At 38.5% G+C, this 20,614-nt stretch overlaps 1 protein-coding gene across 20 annotated transcripts in view; it reads left to right on the forward strand.

The window, feature by feature from the left end:
• EPS15 (epidermal growth factor receptor pathway substrate 15) overlaps window positions 1-20,614 on the forward strand; it is a 161,741-nt gene that overhangs the window by 2,297 nt on the left and 138,830 nt on the right. For 2 of the 20 annotated variants that reach the window (XM_074006968.1, XM_074006963.1), the window contains exon 2: window positions 8,590-8,647. The exons of the other annotated variants lie outside the window; for them this stretch is intronic. The gene's annotated coding sequence lies outside the window, so the exon portion shown is untranslated. The remainder of the gene's footprint in view (window positions 1-8,589; window positions 8,648-20,614) is intronic. 20 annotated transcript variants of the gene reach the window in all.

The raw sequence follows: 20,614 nt of genomic DNA on the forward strand, positions 1-20,614 counted from the left end.
TCACATTCATTATTGACCCGTTTGTCATCCTCTGTTCCCCCCCCACCCCGCCCACCCTCCCAGCACACACATTTAGACATAGGTATACTCAAGTGAGAGATCATTCAGGGCAGGGACATCTTTTAATCCATCTTCTCCCATAGTACCTAGCTGGAAGAAAGTAATTAATAACTGTTGTAGGAATGACTGAAAGCTCTAAAGGGTTCTGTAACAGTTATGGAGATTAAACATGCTCAAGTTAGTTTCTGCTTCTGTTCATATGATGGTGATTTTCATACAGCAAATATTTTTAAAGTACCTATTATGTACTAGACACTATACTGGGATTATCTTGTTTATAATTTCTTGCCTTAACCAATTAAGCAAAACTGAGTTTGGGGAAAAAATGTGAAAAATGTTTTAGCTTATGCCTTCCTTCCTTCCTTTTTCCAAGCTTGCCAACCAACCCTTCAACTCCCCAGCCACCAGAATAAATTACCTAAATTATTATATTCTTGCTTCTAGAGATGATAGAATACTAGAGTACCAAAATGTTAGTTCCAGTTCTGCTTTGGCAACAGCTAACTGTATGGGTTTGGGTTAAATATCCAGGCCTCAGTTTTCTTAACTTTAAAATAGACTCAACAAATATTTGCTGAGCATTTACTATGTGCTAGGAATTACTCTAGGTACTGAGGATATATATACTCATGAACAAAAGTAGTTAACAATTCTTTGACCTTGGAGACAAAACCTGGAACTTATTTCTACTAGAGTAGTTTGAATTAGTTGATCTAAGGACCTTTCCAACTCTTTACTTTTTTTTTTTTTTTTTTTTTTTTTGAGACGGAGTCTCGCTCTGTCGCCCAGGCTGGAGTGCAGTGGCGCGATCTCGGCTCACTGCAAGCTCCACCTCCCGGGTTCACGCCATTCTCCTGCCTCAGCCTCCCGAGTAGCTGGGACTACAGGCGCCCACAACCGCGCCCGGCTAATTTTTTTTGTATTTTTAGTAGAGACGGGGTTTCACCGTGGTCTCGATCTCCTGACCTTGTGATCCGCCCGCCTCGGCCTCCCAAAGTGCTGGGATTACAGGCGTGAGCCACCTCGCCCGGCAGGACCTTTCCAACTCTTAAGATCCCGTTTTATAGACAGTATTCTATGATTTATAGACCTAGTGGACTTTCTCTGGGTTCTTTAGTGCTTTACAGCCTTAATGTTTTCTAATTCAGTTGTCTTTTCTAGTTGTTCTGTTTACTTCTTGTCAGTGAGAAGTAAAACCTGAAGGAGAATGATCTTGATTTTTGCTTCTGTTGTTAGATTAGAAAAAAAGCATGTAATACTTCTAAAAAACATTTCCAATAGTCAATTTTACTCCCTAATGCCCGTATCCCTAGTAATAATAATACTGTTAACTTCCCTTTGGGTATTACTATATGCCAGGAATTTTACTACACTTAGAATCTAACAATATGTTTTACAAATTGGAGGAGCTAGTAAGTAAGCTAGTAAGTGGTGGATCTAAGATTTGAACCAAGGTCTATAGGACTTCAAAAGCTGTCTATTTCACTGTACTTCTCTATGTACTATATGCTTGGCATATCCAACGCTCCCTTGTATTTTTTATTCTTTTTTGTCAGCATATGCCATTGTCTTAAGTAGTAAGCCTCTTGAGGATATAAGACATGGTTTTTGCCCCTGAATCTCTAGTGCCTTTAATAGTATCTTGATGATACAATTGTGTGTTCAAAGTTAGTGCTATTGATGATAAAGGTTTTATTTTACTGAGATAGGATTTGAATATTTAAAATAGTCTTTTAGCTATTCAGCTTTATACTGGTTTTCTTGCTTTAGTTTAGCAAGGATTTTTTTTTTTTTTTTGAGACAGGATCACACTTTGTCACCCAGGCTGGAGTACAGTGGCATGATCTGGCTCACTGCATCCTGCAACCTGTGTTGAGGAGGCAGAATGAGGCTCAAGGGATCCTCCCATTTCAGCCTCCTGAGTAGCTGGGACTACAAACATACATCGCCATGCCCAGCTAATTTTTAAAATTTTTTTGTAGAGACAGGGACTCCCTATGTGGTCAGATTCTTTTTTTTTTTTTTTTAAGTAATAAAAAAGCCCTTAAGTAGGGACTTTATTTTAAAAATCCTGATATATAAATGGTATAAAAAGTTTTAATGCTTTTTTTGTTAAATTACAAGAGTGATATAACTATTACAGAAAACTTGGAAATTAAAGGAAAACATCTCCCATAATTTCACAGTTTGTAGTGTTTATTTTCAGTTTCATTTTTTAAACAAGTATACAGTGTGTGCTAATAAACATATCATCTTAGTAGTCTGATTTAACAATTATGACAGTAAATACAGGTTAGTTTGAAAATTACAACATGTTCTCAGAAGCAGAAAAGTGATATTGTTCTCAACATGACAGATATTTGAGTTCCTACAATGGGAAAAGCATATTAATGATGTTTTTCTTTTTTGCCTATAATTATGGTTCCACATACTCAGGAAATCTGTTCTTCTTTGGGAGAGATATCTAACCCTTCTCAAGGATGGCTTGAAATGTTCAGCACTTGGGAGGGGTTGTCATAGTTAAAATTAATTAGGAGCGGTTAGGTTTATCCAATAGTGAGTCTCTCAGGAATAATCTAAGAGTGCATTCCTTTGTTTTCACTCTATTTGCAGAAAGAATTCTAGTAACAGACTAAGGTATGGTAGAAAAAGATTGAGTATCATTAGCAATGAATTGTAGTTCAGAATCTCTGCAATCTCTAATAGTGTGATTTTAAAGGCCCAATCTAAGGTATTTTACTTGTTCTTCAGGGAATTACAAAAAGCACTTTATACACTTGTTTGTGAGTTTGGGGCCTAATAAAATTGGAAGCAGAAAATATAACTGTTGGGTACTGGGCTTAATACCTGTGACACAAGTCCACTGATGTAACAAACCTTCACATGTACCCTTGAACCTAAAACGAAAGTTAAAAAAAAAAAATCAGAACTCTGGAAACCAAAACCAAGTAAATGGCCTGAGAGAGGTCTGGTTAGTTGGAGAATTGATAGAAATAATAAATGAAAAGTTAATCCAGGCAGAGTTCATTAGGCAAACTCATATGCTGAAGTTTCATTTTTAAAGCAGTTGAATCAACAAGGTATGCCTTCATTAACAATTACATTTATTAGGCGTTTTTAATAATCTGAGGAATCTTGTAAATTGAATGCTTTATTACAGTAAAGTGAACATTTTCTTATTTCGACAAATGATCTAACCCAGTTAAGCATGCGTAGAAAAAAGACTGGAAGAAATAAAAAACAGTTTTATAGTAGCATGGTTGTAGTTTTTATCTACCTTGTTTTTAACAGTGAGAATGTATTCCTTCTGTAATCAACTGATTTAGCGTTTCTCTGCGTCATTTTAAAAAATTTATTCATTTAAATTGAATACACAATAACTATGTGTAAAGTAAAGCTTTGTGTTCTAAGATTACGTCTACACTTAGTTTTCATCCTAAACATTCTCATCTTTGGATTTAGAGAAATTGGTCAGAGGAATGATACTAATTAATGGATTTGGACAATTCAGTTAGAGGACTAATTTATAATTTTGTGTGCTGCTTTATAATTTACAAAGCATAACCTATGAACTAAGCTATTATTATCATTTCAGATTGGAGGATACTGAGGCTCAGAATTTATAGTTAGTAAATTAAAAAGCCAACATAAATTCATGTTTGAAAAAATTCATACAGTGCTAGGGAAGTCTCCCTTACTGCTTTAGGCCCTCATTTGCTTTCCCAGAGGCAGCCATTCTTGCCAGTTTCTTGTGTGAATTTCCAGTAATAGTCTGTGTATATGCAAATAAATATATATAATATATGCACTGTGTATGTATATTCTTTTGTATAAGCTGTTTATTGTTTCACAGTTTGTTGTTGTTATATTATTTTTAACTTAACTGATTTAGGAGATTGCTCTATATCATCACATGTAGATCTCCCTTATTATTTTCAAAACCTCAGGGTATTTCTATATGTAAACTTACTGTTATTTATTTTACTAGCCACCTAATACTGGACATTTATTTTGTTTTCAATCTTTTGTTACAACTATGCTGCAGTGGATACTCTTTTACATGTTTTTGTGCACATGTGTGAGCATATGGATTAATTTCTAGCAGGTGTAATTGTTGGGCCAAAGGATACTTTTAATCTACATAGATACTGCTAATTTGGGGTAGGCATAGTGGCTCAGGCCTATAATTCCAGTGCTTTGGAAGGCTGAGGTGGAAGGATTGATTGAAGCCAAGAGTTCAAGGCCCGGGTAACATAGTGAGAGCCATCTGGGACAAAAAAAAATTTTTTTTAATTAGCTGGGCATGGTAGTGTGCAGCTGTAGTCCTAACAGTCATTCGAGGTTACATTGAGCTATGATTGCACCACTGCACTCCAGCCTAGGTGACAGAGCTAAGACCCTGTCTCCAAAAAAAAAAAAAAAAAAAAAAAAAGATATTGCTCATTTGCATTCAGAAACACTGCTGTAGTAGCACCTATGTTTGAGAGTGTCGTTTCCTCCACAGCTTGCTCAACATGTATATTATTGTCAGTCCAGTGATCAGAAAGATTTCAAACAATTTCATTGTTTTAGTTTGTTATTTATTTATGGGTAAGGTTGAACTTTTTTTTTTCCTTTGAAACCATTTGTATTTCTTTTTTTTGTAAACTGCTTTAGTTTTTTACTTGTTCTCTTGATGGGCTGTTTGTCTTCTTTCTCACTGATTTGTAAGAACTCTTCTTATATTTAGGAAATTCGCCCTTCTTTGCAAAATTCTTTGCAAAATTTTTTTTCTCTGAAATTTTTTTGTTTTTGGCATTCTTTGATTATGTAGAAATATTTGTTTTATATGTTTAATTTGTCAGTCTTTTCTCTTAGAGCTTCTGCAAAATCTAGATTTTCAAATTTCAGGAGCAGAGGCAGAATAATATAACTGCAAGAGCACACCTGTTCTGCCCCTGAGTAGTTTTGTGATCTTGGGCAAATTACTTAACCTCTTAAGTGTACTCATTTGCGTATTAGAAATAAACTACTGAGACTTCTTGGATATTATTGAGACCTCTTAAGCATGTTGTGATTACAAAATGAACTGGTGACTTATTTTCTTTAGCCACTCCTATAGTTTTCCCAATTTGTTAAAAACTGGCCTTGTACCCCGCCTCATATACTGTGCTTTCCTATTATGTAAATGTGAACTTTTGAATATTTTGTGTAGAAGTAAGATAGAAATGAGGTAGAAGAAACTCACCTTTGTGATATAAATAATGCTATCAAATGAATCAGAGGTGCAATTGAAAAATAAAGGTTGGGCTCTTTTTAAAACTTGTTTTTTACGTGGTAAAAATATACAAAGAAAAGTAAAGTAAGCCTCACTTCCTCCCCCCTTTAAACTGGGGGTTATGATAATGGGAATATAATAGTACCAGGAGTTTTTCATCTGAAATAATCAAACTGCTTATTCCTTACTAAATCTGCAGTAAGAATACAAATTTGACCAAGAATGCTAGATAAGAACATATTTTTTGGAGGAAGATGTTTATATTACAGTACTTTATAGTTTTTTAGATCATGGTTTCTCAGCCTTGGCACTTTGAGATTTTGGGCTGGAGAATTTCTTGTGGGAGGCTGTTCTGTGCATTGTAGGGTGTTTTGCAGCATCCTTATCTATTCACCTTCACCAGTTGCAATAATCAGAAATATCTCCAGATATTGACAGATATTTCCTAGAGGATTAAGTTGCCTCTAGTTGAGAATCACTGGCTTATTTATTTATTTTTATTTTAAAGTTTTAGTACTTTCGCGAGAGAGTTTTGCTCTGTCGTCCAGGCTGGAGAACAGTGGTGCGATCTTGGCTCACTGCAACCTCCACCCCTGGGTTCAAGCAATTCTTGTGCCTCAGCCTCCTGAGTAGCTGGGATTACAGGCGTGCATCACCACGCCTGGCTAAATTTTTTTGTATTTTTAGTCCAGATGGATTTCACCAGGTTTGCCAGGCTGGTCTCCATCTCCTGACCTCAAGTGATCCTCCTGCCTTGGCCTCCCAAAGTGTTGGGATTACAGGTGTGAGCCACTGCGCCTGGCCAAATCACTGGTTTAGATATTTACTTATTTATTTATTATTATTTTTTGAGGTGGACTTCTGGCTCTGTTGTTCAGGCTGGAGTGCAGTGGCACGATCTCGGCTCCCTGTTACCCACGCCTCCCGAGTTCAAATGATTCTCCTGCCTCAGCCTCCCAAGTACCTGGGATTATAGGCGCCTGCCGCCACACCTGGCTAATTTTTGTATTTTAGTAGAGACAGGGTTTCATCATGTTGGCCAGGCTGGTCTCGAATTCCTGACCTCAGGTGATCCGCCCTCCTCGGCCTCCCAAATTGCTTGGGATTACACACGTGAGCCATCGTGCCCGGCCTAGCTATATACTTTTTGTGGTCCATCAGGACATATAAGATATACTTTCTGGGGGTGAGGACAGGGGAAAGAGTTTATCTTCATATTTTTATTCTTAAGCCTGCCATGAGCCATGATTGACTCCTTGTGCATAAATATTGAGCTTAAAAAACTTAAATGAGAAAGCAACCTGAAATTGTGAACTTAATTTTATGTGTGATTTCTCTCCCTTTTTTAGTGTGATCTCCCCCCTCCCCCGGCTCCACTGTAGTTTGGAAACTTAGCGTGGTCTTGTTTTAGTTGTGGAACAGTTCTATCTAGTGGGCTAAGTATCAATACAGAGATCCTGGAAGGAAAACATTCTCATGCCACTGTTGAGAAGGAAGAGGACTGATGCTTCTAAAACGCCTAATAAATACTAAATTTTTTTAGATGATCTACATACATTGTTTCACCTAATCTTTGTAGCCTTTCTACAAATAGGCATTAATCTGTATTACTTGCTTATGGTTGTATTTTAAGTGGGAGAGTTGAGATTTGAACCCAGGCACATCTGTTCTCCAAGACATTTGCTATGCTGCTTCCTATAGTCATTGATGGTATTTCAGTCAAATTTTGGGATGAAAATGAACATTCATGGGATCTTACATTCCTCTATTGTTAGGTAAAAGAAATTATTCAGTGATATATGTGTGTGTGTGTGTGTGTGTGTGTGTGTATGGGGGGGAGGTCAATAGTGGGATAATAACAATAATATTGAGCACACTTACGTGTCATGTGCTGCTTTCAATAATCTTTACAACCTGATGAACTTTCAGTATTCTTTACAACTTGGTAATCCTTATAGCCCTGTTTTACAAAAACAAAACAAAACAAAAAACTGGGACACAGAGATGAAGTAATTTGTTCAAGGTCAAACTGCTGCTAAGTGGTAGAGCCAGAATTGTAACCCAGTAGTCTAAACAACTCAGATATTAATTGAATGAGTCTGCATTTTTAAGGGCAAAATGGCTCTGACAGAGCTGACTAATTGTGGTACCATTCCTTGGTTATAGCTGAACATATGTTCTAGGCTACTACATCTTCCTATGTGAAAATCTACTTACCACTGCATACACCACATCTCTAGAAAGTGATTGTTGCACACAGTTATAGTGGAGAGTTTTTGTAGACATAGTAGAAGGTAGTTTTTCGTTTTGCAACCTCCAGATTTATTGCAAATGAAAATCTAAGCTTGTCCAGGTTAGTGTACATCATGCCAATATTTACTTTTAAGCTAATACTCTCTCAGACACAATTATTTGGACTTGGAGTTTCTACAGTATTGTATTACTAAAGATAAAATGTATCAGAGACTCCCTAAAAAACAAACTATTTTATTCAATAAAACCTGGAACCATTAGCTGTAATGATTTCTGATCCTCAGATGAACATTTTTGAGAACTAGCATAAAATAATGACAGAGATCTTGGGCTCTGAAGTCAGAATGTCTTAGGTCAGTTGATAGATTTTAGTTATATGAACTGTTAATTTTTATGATATGTTGCACTTAATTAGGATTTTGATGGATCATTTATACTAAGGATTATTGATAACTTCATTCCACCTTTTTTTGTTCTGTAGGTACAACATAGATATAACATTATACATATATTAAAATGTGATATTATATGCATTAAAGGTGCTTCCAGTATTGATGGTTGATCCTCTGTTTCAGAAAACATTTACCAGATGCCTCCTGTGTGTCACTACTCTAGTAAGCCTTGGACATACAGCATAAGACCATGACATTTGCTCTGAAGATAGCTTTTAGTTTTTTAGGGAGATAAACACTGACTTTCTTGTGTGACAAGTACTGTGATAAAGGATGATAGAAGTAAGGCAAGCAGGTACCATGGGAGAATCCTGTGATTATGATGAAACTTTTGGTGGTAATGTAGTTTTTAATTACTTAATGGTTTTATAGGATCCAGGGTTGTTACTGTAGAGGATAAACTGTACTTGAAAGGATAATATAAATCTATAGGAACATTTGATTCAAGTTAAATTGTATTTTGGTACATAGGGTCCATATTGTGGGATATAACATCCATTTTCTTATGAGATTCCTTGTTTTATCTTTTCTTTGTAATAAAGGAAGAATTTTTAATTTTGACCATAGGCCATAGGAAGGGGACTCAAGAATAGACTTCAAAAGATCTGTGATCTACTCCAAAACAGTAGGTAAAATATTTTGTATATATATTTTAACAGAGTATCAAGATTCTCATCCTAGGGACACTGAGAGAAGTTTTATATAGTGGGAAGAACACTGGATATAGTACAAGACAAACCTGGATTGAATTGTAGCTCTGCCATTTGTGACATCTCTGAGTGATCATGGCAAATTACTTAAACTTTCATTTGCTTATGTATGATGTATACACATTGTTGAGATATAGGAGACATTTGGTAAACAGAATTGCTTGTGTTATTATTAATACTTAACCTGCAGAATTTATGTATTTGTTTAAATGTTTCTCCCCTTCCCCTTCCTTCCTTCCTTCTTTCCTTCCTTCCTTCCTTCCGTCTGTCCATCCGTCCTTGGCAGAGTCTTGCTCTGTCACCAGGCTGGAGTGCAGTGGTAGGATCTCAGCTCACTGCAGCCTCCACCTCTCGGGTTCAAGCGATTCTCCTACCTCAGCCTCCCGAGTAGCTGGGACTACAGGTGCGCGCCACCATGCCCAGCCAATTTTTGTATTTTTAGTAGAGACGGGTTGTGTAGTTTTAGTAGAGAGGGGTTTCACCATGTTGGCCAGGATGGTCTTGATCTTCTGACCTCATGATCCGCCTGCCTTAGCTTCCCAAAGTGCTGGAATTACAGGCGTGAGCCACCACATCAGGCCTAAATGTTTTTTCATTTCCAGTATTCTTCACTCACTAAAGAAAACTTGGAACATACATGTCGAAAAATAGCTAGAAGGTAGATCACCATCCACACCATTCTTTAAATTTTAGTCTTTTACATTTTTTCTTTTTGTTTTCAAGATGTCGTTATTATCTCTCTTTCATACACACACACACATATATGTAAATCTATATGTATGTAACAATTTTTATTCTGTTCTCTTTTTTTTTCCTGAGATGGAGTCTAATCACCCAGACTGGAGTATAGTAATGTGATCTCGGCTCACTGCAACCTCCATCTCCTGGGTTCAAGCAGTTCTCCTGCCTCAGTATCCCAAGTAGCTGGAATTACAGGCGTGTGCCACCATACCTGTCCAATTTTTGTATTTTTAGTGGAGATGGGGTTTCACTATGTTGGCCAGGCTAGTCTTGAACTCCTGACCTTGTGATCTACCCACCTTAGCCTCCCAAAGTGTTGGGATTACAGGTGTGAGCCACTGCGCCTGGCCTCTTCTGTTTTCTTTAAGTGTTTTCATATGTGGTCTTCATAAGCATCAATTTAATGTCTTTCGAGCATATTAATTGTGTGCGTTATAGTTTAAGCCCTAATGTGTACAGACATTGTATGTATGTCCACTATAATTAATGCTGTTGCAGATAACCTTTGCTCTATCATTTGATAAATTTTTTTCTGTAGAGTTACATGTGGTACTTATATTATTGAATTATTTTTCTATGTATACATTTGAGTTTTGAAATCAAACAAGTGAATTTTTAGTTTATATTTTAAGATCTTGAATGGTAAAGCAGACAGCAGCAAGGGTTAACTCGAGCAATAATCTGAAAAATGCTATTCTGAAGGGATTAAACTAAGCATATTTAATTTGGTTGCAAGGGCTATTTATAGTTTGTCAGAGTTCACTTAGTGTAGGAAACTGGCATTAAAAGTTGTGAGCTTGAAGAAGATTGAAATATTTCAGTTTGTATACACAGTTTTCACCCTTCTCTGCAGTCTGTATTGCTTTCATTCTTAGTTTGTTTTCTACATTCTGTTCTGTTTTTTGTTTTTTTTTTCTGGCACACTTTTATGCAGGGCCTTTTAAGATCCGGGGGTGGATTCTGGACCATCTGGCACTTCAGAATAGCTCAAAAACTTCACTTGCTTGAACTGTCTTGGTTTGTGTCCCTGCTTGGCACGTTTTCTGCTTTATACCCTCAGAGCTTTTTGTTTTTTTTTTTTTTGAAACCGAGTCTCCCTCCGTCACCCAGGCTGGAGTGCAGTGGCGCAGTCTCGGTTCACTGCAAGCTCCGCCTCCCGGATTCACACCATTCTCTTGCCTCAGCCTCCTAAGTAGCTGGGACTACAGGCGCCCGCCACCATGCCCGGCTACTTTCTTTGTATTTTTAGTAGAGACGGGGTTTCACTGTGTTAGCCAGGATGGTCTGGTCTCCTGACCTCGTGATCCGCCTGCCTCGGCCTCCCGAAGTGCTGGGATTACAGGCGTGAGCCACCGCACTCGGCCAACCTCAGAGCTTTTTATGACTAATTTTTTCCTTAGGACAGGAATTTTAAGAGTACCAGTGTTCATAAATTAAAGTGGACAAGACTCATTTCACTATAAAATTCACCAAAAAAACCCTCATAAACTTTGCAATCTGTTTTTAAATGTATAATTGACATGAACACTTATATCTGTTTGATAAATATTTAAAATATTCAAAAATGAAATAGTTTTTAGGTGCTGCTTATAGTTTTTCTTTGATTATGAGGCCAGGTAGAGAGGAAAGTGTAATTCTGCAAATTGTAAATTTACTAAGTTGATTTCTAGTCCTAGCTTTAAAATACTTCATATGTCCAAATTAATAATAACTCAAAAAGATATACCTGCATTTAAAAATATTAGCCATCTACCAATTCCAAAAAGCTGTGGAGGTACTTAATGTATAAAATATTTAAATATTATTGACTGGGCGTGGTGGCTCATGCCTATAATCCCAGCACTTTGGGAGGCCGAGGTGGGAGAATCACCTGAGGTCAGGAGTTCAAGACCAGCCTGGCCAACGCGGCAAAACTCTGCCTCTGCTAAAAATACAAAAATCAGCTGGGTATGGTGGCAGGCATCTGTAATTCTAGCTACTCAGGAGGCCAAGGCAGGAGACTCACTTGAACCTGAGAGGCGGAGGTTGTAGTGAGCCGAGATTGCACCATTGTACTCCAGCCTGGGTGATAGAGCAAGACTCCATCTCAAAACAAACAAACAAACAAATAAATAAATAAATTGTAGTGAGCCAAGATTGCGCCATTGCACTCCAGCCTGGGTGACAGAGTGAGACTCCATCTCAAAATAAATAAATAAAAAAAATAAATAAATAAAATATTTAAACATTGTTTACTTTTATTAAGATACTTTTTTTTTTTTTGAGACGGAGTCTCGCTCTGTCGCCCAGGCTGGAGTGCAGTGGCCAGATCTCAGCTCACTGCAAGCTCCGCCTCCTGGGTTTACTCCATTCTCCTGCCTCAGCCTCCCGAGTAGCTGGGACTACAGGCGCCCACCACCTCACCCGGCTAGATTTTTGTATTTTTTAGTAGAGATGGGGTTTCACTGTATTAGCCAGGATGGTCTGGATCTCCTGACCTCGTGATCCGCCCGTCTCGGCCTCCCAAAGTGCTGGGATTACAGGCTTGAGCCACCGCGCCCGGCCTATTAAGAGACTTTTTAGCTCTCTGCTCCATTGTTCTTTTCTAAAATTTTTATTTTTTAAACAGTTTAATTGAAATGTAATTCACATACCATACAACTTACCCTATAAAGTGTACAATTCAGTGGTTTTTAGTCTCTTCATAGATATGTACAAACATCAATTTTAGAACAATTTTATCACTTCAGAAAGAAACTTGCGCTCCTCAGCTGTCACCCTCCCGTATTGCATGCTTCCCCCGGCCTAAGCAACTATTCATCTACTTTCTGTCTCTATAGAGTTTCTTATTCTGGACTTTGTATGAACGGAATAATATAATACATATACTCTTTATGACTGCCTTCTATCACTTTTTGTGGTTTATCTATGTTGGAGCAAGTATCAGTAATTCGTTCCTTTTTTTGGTTGAAAAATATTCCATCATATGGTTATACCACATTTTGTTTATTCATTTGTTCATCGATGGATATTTGGGTTTTTTCCACCTTTTGGCTGTTAAGAATAATGCTGTTATAAGCGTTCATATACAAGGTTTTGTGTACATACATGTTTTCACTTCTCCTGGGCACGTATCTGGTCATATGGAAATTCTGTGTTTAATCATTTGAAGAACTGCTGATTTTTTTTTTTTTTTGAGACACAGTCTCACTCTGTCACCCAGGCTGGAGTGCAGTGGCGCAATCTCGGCTCACTGCAACCTCTACCTCCTGATTAAGCGATTCTCCTGCCTCACCCTCCTGAGTAGCTGGGACTACAGGTATGTACCACCACACCTGGCTAATTTTTGTGTTTTTAGTAGAGACGGGGTTTCACTATGTTGTACAGGCTGGTCTCAAACTCTTGGCCTCAAGTGATCCACCCGCTTCGGCCTCCCAAAGCACTGGGATTACAGGTGTGAGCCGCCATGCCCGGCTGCTGACTGTTTTAGAGCACCTCCACCATTTATGTTTGTACCAGCAGTGTACGGGGATGAGGATTTCTCCACATCCTCTCCAGTAATTGGTATTAGCTGACTTTTTGATTTTGGCCTACATTTTTTAGTATCTCATTGTGTTTTTGATTTTCATTTCTCTGATGATTAATGATGTCAAGTATCTTTATGTGCTTATTAGCCATTTCTAGATCTTCTTTAGAGAAATGTCTATTTATATTCTTTGCCCATTTTAAATAAAATTGAGTTGTCTTTTTATTATTGAGTTGTTAGAATTCTTTATGTATTCTAGATAGAAGCCCTTATTAGATACATGGTTTGCATATATTTTCTCCCATTCCATGGATTATTTTCTTGATGGTGTTCTTTGAAGTACTTTGAAGTTTTTTATTTAATTTTAATTTATTTTGTTTTCAGACAGGGTCTTGCTCTGTTGCCCAGGCTGGAGTGCAGTGGTATGATCACAGCTCATTGCAACCTTGACCTCCAGGGCTCAAGTGATCCTCAAGCTGGGACTACAAGTGCACGCCACCTTGCCCAGCTAATTGTTTTTATATTTTTTGTAGAGATGGGGTTTCACTGTGTTGCCCAGGCTGGTCTTGAACTCCTGGGCAACATGCTCTCTTTGGCCTCCCAAAGTGCTAGGATTGCAGGCTGACATAAGCCACCTTGCCTGGCCTGAAGTTTATAATTTTGATAAGGTCTAATTTATATATATTTTTCTTTTGTTGCTTGTGCTTTGGGTGACATAGCCGAGTCTTTTGGCAAATCTAAGGTCATGAAGATTTATCTGTTTTCTTTTAAGAGTTTTATAGTTTTAGCTGTTATATCTAGGTCCTTGATCTATTTCAAGTTAATTTTTATATATGGTGTAAGTTAAGGGTCCAACTTCATATTTTCACTAATGGATATCTTTTGCTTGTGACATGGTATTCCAGCACCACTTGTTGAAAAGACTATTCTTTCCACATTGAATGATCTTGGCACTCTTGTCAATAATCAGTTTACCATAGATGTATGACTTAATTCTGACTTAATTCTGTTCCATTGATCTATATGTCCTGTGCAGTACAACACTGTCTTGAGTATTGTTGTTTTGTAATACGTTTTGAAATTGGGATGTGTTAGTCCTCTAACTTTGCTTTTTTATTTTTTTTGTTGTTGAGACAGAATTTCACTTCTGTTGCGCAGGCTGAAGTGCCGTGGTGCGAACTCGGCTCATTGCAGCCTCTACTGGGTTCAAGCGATTCTCCTGCCTCAGCCTCCTGAGTAGCTGAGATTACAGTCGTGTGCCACCACGCCCGGTTAATTTTTGTATTTTTAATAGAGATGGAGTTTCACCATATTGGCTAGGCTGGTCTCGAACTCCCAACCTTAGGTAGTCCGCCCACCTCAGCCTCCCAAAGTGCTGGGATTACAGGTGTGAGCCACCACACCCAGCCTACTTTGCTTTTTTCTTTCAAGATTGTTTCGGCTATTCCAAATTCTTTGCAATTCTGTCAGAATTTTAGAATCAGCTTGCCAGTTTCTGCAAAACAGTTGTAATTCTCATATAAATTGCATTGAATCTATAGATTAGTTTGGGGAGTATTACCTTAACAAGGTCTTCTGATCTATGAACGTGGGATGTTTTTCCATTTTATTTATAACTTTAATTTTGTTCAGTGTCTTATAGTTTTTAGAGTATAATGTCTTGTACTTTTGTTAAAGTTAAATAAATTGATAATAAAACCATTTGATGCTATTGTGAATGGAATTGATTTCTTACTTACTTTCTTTCTTTTTTTTTTGAGACAAAGTCTCACTCTGTTGCCCAGGCTGGAGTTCAGTGGTGCAATCTTGGCTCACTGCAACCTCCGCCTCCCAGATTCAAGCGATTCTGCTGCTTCAGCCTCCTGAGTAGTTGGAATTACAGGCAAGCCCCCATCACGCCCAGCTAATTTTTGTATTTTTTAGTAGGGATGGGGTTTCACCGTGTTGGCCAGGATGCTCTCGAACTCCTGACCTCAGGCGATCCACCCAACTCGGCCTCCCAAAGTGCTGTGATTACAGGCGTGAGCCACTGTGCCCGGCCTGGAATTGATTTCTTAATTTCATTTACAGATTATTTGTTGGAAATGTATAAGAACAAATTTTTTTTCATACTCATCTTGTGTCCTGTAACCATCTGAACATATTTATTACCTTTAGTAGTTTTTAGTGGATTCCTTAGGATTTTCTATATATAAGTTCATATCATGCACAAATACAGATTTACTTCCTCCCCCAATCTAGATGCTGTTTATTCTTATTCTTGTCTGATTTCCCTGGCTAGAACCTCCAGTATAATATTGATTAGAAGTGGCAAGAGTGGACATCCTTTTCTTGTACCTGAAGCATACGTATGTATTATCAGGACCTCAAAAGTGCCTAGTTCAGCCATGAAATAAAACTTAGTGTTATTTGAAAGGGTTTTTTTTTTTTTAAGTATTTATTTATTTTTATTTGCCACTATACTAATGAGGAAGAAGGGGTTTCTAAATTTTGTTATTTGTTTATGTATTTGTTTGAGACAAGGTCTCTGTTGGTCAGGCTGGAGTGCAGTGGTGCGATGGTGGCTTACTGCAGCCTTGACGTCCTGGGCTGAAGTAATTCTGCCTCAGCCCCCCAATTAACTGGGGCAACAGGCATGCACCACCACATCTGGCTAATTTGTTTGCTTTTTGTGAAGATGGAGTCTCACTATGTTGCCCAGGGTGGTCGCAAAATCCTAAGGTGCAAGTGATTCTCACATCCTTCACCTCTCAAAGTGCTGAGAGTACAGGCATGAGCCACCTCACTTGGCCGGAGGGTTTTTTTAAATTCACATTTTAATTATGTTGCTTCAGAGGGGTTCTTGAGTTTGGTCCTTATACTATCAGCACCTGAAAGCTTGTTTGAAATATAAATTATTATTAGACTCTACCCTGCAACTCTGAAAAGAACCAGGGGCTGGGAAGTTCACTTAGCCTTTTGCATGGTTAATGTAGTTTGTCTTAAAATTAATAATGTGGCAGGGTGCAACTGCTCTCGCCTGTAATCCCAGCACTTTGGGAGGCCGAGGAGGGTGGATTACCTGAGGTCAGGAATTTGAGAGCAGCCTGGCCAACGAGGCGAAACCCCATCTCTACTCAAAATACAAAAAATTAGCTGGGCATGGTGATGGACGCCCATAATCCCAGCTACTCATGAGGCTGAGGCAGGGGAATCGCTTGAACCCGGGAGGCGAGGTTGCAGTGAGCTTAGGTCGCACTACTGCACTCCAGCCTAGGCGACAGAGCAAGACTCTTCTCAAGAAAACCACAAAAAAACCCCCCAAAACTAATAATACTACTAATGAGTAACACATACAGGATTTTTGTTTTGTTTTCGTTTTTGTTTTTGTTTTTGTTTGTTTGTTTGTAGAGTTGGAGTTTCACTCTTGTTGTCCAGGCTGGAGTGCAATGGTGTGATCTCAGCTCACTGCAGCCTCCACCTCCCTGGTTCAAGCAATTCTCCTGCCTCATCCTCCTGGGTAGCTGGGATTACAGGGGCCTGCCACCATGCCTGACTAATTTTTTGTATTTTTAGTGGAGACGGGGTTTTGCCATGTTGGCCAGGCTGGTCTCCAACTCCTGACCTCAGGTGATCTGCCTGCCTCTGGCTCTCAAAGTGCTGAGATTACAGCTGTGAACCACCACACCCAGCCAATACGGGGTTTTACATTTATGGAACATGTAATTTTCACAAAGACTATTTATAGTACGTTTTTTCTTTTGTGTTTTTTAATATGTGAGGAAACAACCCAGAGAGATTGTCAGTTTTTTTAATTTTTTTTTTGAGATGGAGTTTCACTCTTGTTGCCCAGGCTGGAGTGCAGTGGCTCGATCTTGGCTCACTGCAACCTCGCAACCTCTGCCTCCCGGGTTCAAGCGATTCTTCTCCCTCAACCTCCTGAGTAGCTGGGATTACAGGTGCGTGCCACCATGCCCGGCTAATGTTTGTGTTTTTAGTAGAGATGGAGTTTCACCATGTTGGTCAGGCTGGTTCTGAAACTCCTGACCTTGTGATCCTCCCACCTCGGCCTCCCGAAGTGCTGGGATTACAAGTGTGAGCCACTGCACCCGGCCTAAAGATTTTCTTTTAAAAATTAGCTGGGTGTGATGGTGAGCACCTTTAGTTGCAGCTACTTGGGAGGCTGAGGCAGGAGGATTGCTTGAGCTTGGGAGGTCGAGGCTGCCGTGAGCTGTGTTTATGCCACTGCTCTCTAGAGTTGGGTGACAGGGCAAGACCCTTTCTCAAAAAACAAACAAAAACCACAATGAAATACCACTTCATACCCATTAGGATGGCTATGAACAAAAAACCAGTAACTAGCAAATATTGATGAAGACGTGGAGAAATGTACTGCTGATGAGATTGTAAAATAGTGCAGCCACTGTGGAAAACAGTATGGCAGTTCCTCAAAATATTAAACATAGAATTACTGCATAATCACCATATAATCTAGCAATTTCATGTCTGAGTATATATCCAAAAGAATTGAAAGCAGTGACTTGAACACATTTGTATACCAGTGTTTATAACAGCATTATCCACAGTGGCCAAAAGGTGGAAATAACCCAAGTATCCATTGACAGATGAATGGGTAAACAAAATGTGGTATCACATGCAACGAAATATTTTTGACTGTTAAGAAGGGATGAAATTCTGATACATGCTGCAACAAGGAAAAAATCTTAAAGACATTGTGCTAAATGAAATAAGCCAAATGCAGAAAGACAAATATTGTATGTTTGCATGTATATGTGGTACCTAGAATAGTCAATTTCATAGAGACGGAAAGTAGTATAATTGGTATTGAGGGGTTGAAGGGGAGTTAAGTGTTTAACATGTACAGATTTCCAGTTTGGGATGATGAAAAAGTTGTGGAAATGGATAGTGGAAATAGTTGCACAACAATGTGAATGTACTTAGTGCCACTGAATTGTGTACTTGAAAATGTACAATTTTATGTACATGTATGTATTTTACCATAATAAAAAAGTAGAAAAAAAATGAGAAAAGGACTTGAATAGAGATTTCTCTGAAGAAAATATGCAAATTGCCAGTAAGCTCACAGAAAATTTTCAGCATCATTAGTCATTAGGGAAATGCAAATTATAGTCACAATGAGAAGCCATTTCATACCCATTAGGGTGGCTTTTATCAAAGAAAAAGAAGGAATTTGGAGATACTGGAACCCTTGTGCATGGCTGGTGGGAATGTAAAATGAGCTGATGGAAAACAGCATGGCAGTTTCTGAAAAAAATTCAAAATAAATGGTTCAGCAATTCCACTCCCAGCTGTCTACTCAGAAGAATTGAAAACAAGGATCCAAACACATACTTGTACAGTAATGTTTATAGCAGCATTGTTCACAATAATTAAAAGGTAGAAATAACCCAAGTGTCCATCAAGAGCTGAATTTTTTTTTTTTTTTTTTTTTGAGATGGAGTCTCACTCAGTCGCCCAGGCTGAAGTGCAGTGGCGCAATCTTGGCTCACTGCAAGCTCCGCCTCCCGGGTTCACACAATTCTCCTGCCTCAGCCTCCCAAGTAGCTGGGACTATAGGCGCCCGCCACCACACCTAGCTAATTTTTTGCATTTTTAGTAGAGACGGGGTTTCACTATGTTAGCCAGGATGGTCTCGATCTCGTGACCTCATGATCCACCCGCCTTGGCCTCCCAAAGTCCTGGGATTACAGGCGTCAGCCACCGTGCCCGGCCAAGAGCTGAATTTTTAAAAAAATGTGCATGCATAAAAGAAAAGGATTGAAATTATGATACATGCTACAACATGAAGAAACCTTGAAGACTTGAAATGAAATAAGTCAAACACAAAGAGACAAATATTATTTTCTTTTTATATGTGTCTTAGTCTGTTTTAACTGCTATAACAAAATACCAAAAACCGGGCAATTTAGAAAGAACAGAAATTTATTTCTTCCAGTTCTGGAGGCCAGGAAGTCTAGGATCAAGGTGCTAGCAGATTCAGTGTCTGATGTGGACTGCTTTCTCCTTCCAAGATGATGCTTCTTACTGCATCCTCATATGGTAGAAGGGCGAAAAAGGGATGAATGCTGTGTCCTCACATGGTAGAAGAGAAGGAAGGGCAAAAAAAGGCAAGTGCTGTGAGGACTCTTGTGATAAGTACCTAAACTGCATTGCCCTTATGACTTTATCACCCCTTAATGGCCCCACCTCTTAATACTATTGCATTGGAGATTAAGTTTCAACATGAATTTTTTGAGGACACAAACATTCAAACCGTAGCAATAAGGCATTCAAAACAGGCAAATTCATAAAGACAGAAGTAGAAATGTGTTTACCAGGTGATTGGGGGAGAGAGGAATGAGGAGCTTTTGTATAATGAGTACAAAGATGAAAAAAATCTGGAAATAAATACAGATGCTTCTCAACTTACCATAGGGTTGCATCTTGATAAACCCATAGTAAGTGGAAAAGTCAGAAATGCATTCAACATGCCTAACTTTCCAAACATAGCTTAGTCTAGCCTACCCTAAATGTGCTTAGAACACTTAAATTAGCCTATAATTGGGCAAAATCATCTAACACAAAGCCTGTTTTATAATAAAATTTTGAACATCTCATGTAATTTATTGAATACTGTACTGAAAGTGAAAAACAATGGTTGTATGGGTACTTGAAGTATGGTTTCTACTGAATGCTTATTGCTTTTGTACTGTCATAAAGTTAAAAAATCATTAAGTTGAACCATTGTAAATTGGGGACCAACTGGTGATGGTTACACAACATTGATACTACTGAGCACCCTACCTAAGATCATATCATCAATGAAAATTTATGAATCATTTGAAATATATGGGAATGTGGGTGTTTCTTTAGGTCTCTTTGTTCCATTGTATCTTTTATGAGTTGGATAAGTGAATTTATCAATGGTCAGGCAGAATATTTTGAGGATAAAAGCATAAAATCCAAATATAGAGAAGTGACATTGTTATCTTATTGACTAGTTGGAAAAGGGATTTAAGTTTTTTTTCTTAATTATAAGTCTCTGTGTCATTATTTGAATCTCTATCACCTTTATACTTCACAATATACACCAATTTTTTTTTTTTTTGAGACATGGTCTCGCTCTGTCACCAGGCTGGAGTACAGTGGCATGATCTCGGCTCACTGCAACCTCTGCCTCCTGTGTTCAGGCATTTCTCCTGTCTCAGCCTCCCAAGTAGCTAGGACTACAGGCACGCACCACCATGCCCAGCTAATTTTTGTATTTTTAGTAGAGATGGTGTTTCACCATGTTGGCCAGGATGGTCTCCATCTCTTGACCTCGTGATCCGCCCGCCTTGACCTCCCAAAGTGCTGGAATTACAGGCGTGAGCCACGGTGCCTCATACTAAAATTTTAAGTGGCTGATTTAAGTGATATTTTTCGCTGCTGCCAGAGGACCATTGCAAAGATATGTGTGATTTAATGAATATTTATATGTCATGATACTTCTAAGATGCATGAATTGGGTGTGGGCCTATTCAAGCTGCCTTGCTTGACTGATTAATGAGTGCTTCTCACCCTTCATTGTATGCTCATAAATGAAATGTGCATCATATTCACCATATCCATATATCATTTCGAGGGCATTAGGTCA

Source organism: Macaca fascicularis, chromosome 1 (assembly GCF_037993035.2).
Source record: "Macaca fascicularis isolate 582-1 chromosome 1, T2T-MFA8v1.1".
NCBI lineage: Eukaryota > Metazoa > Chordata > Mammalia > Primates > Cercopithecidae > Macaca > Macaca fascicularis.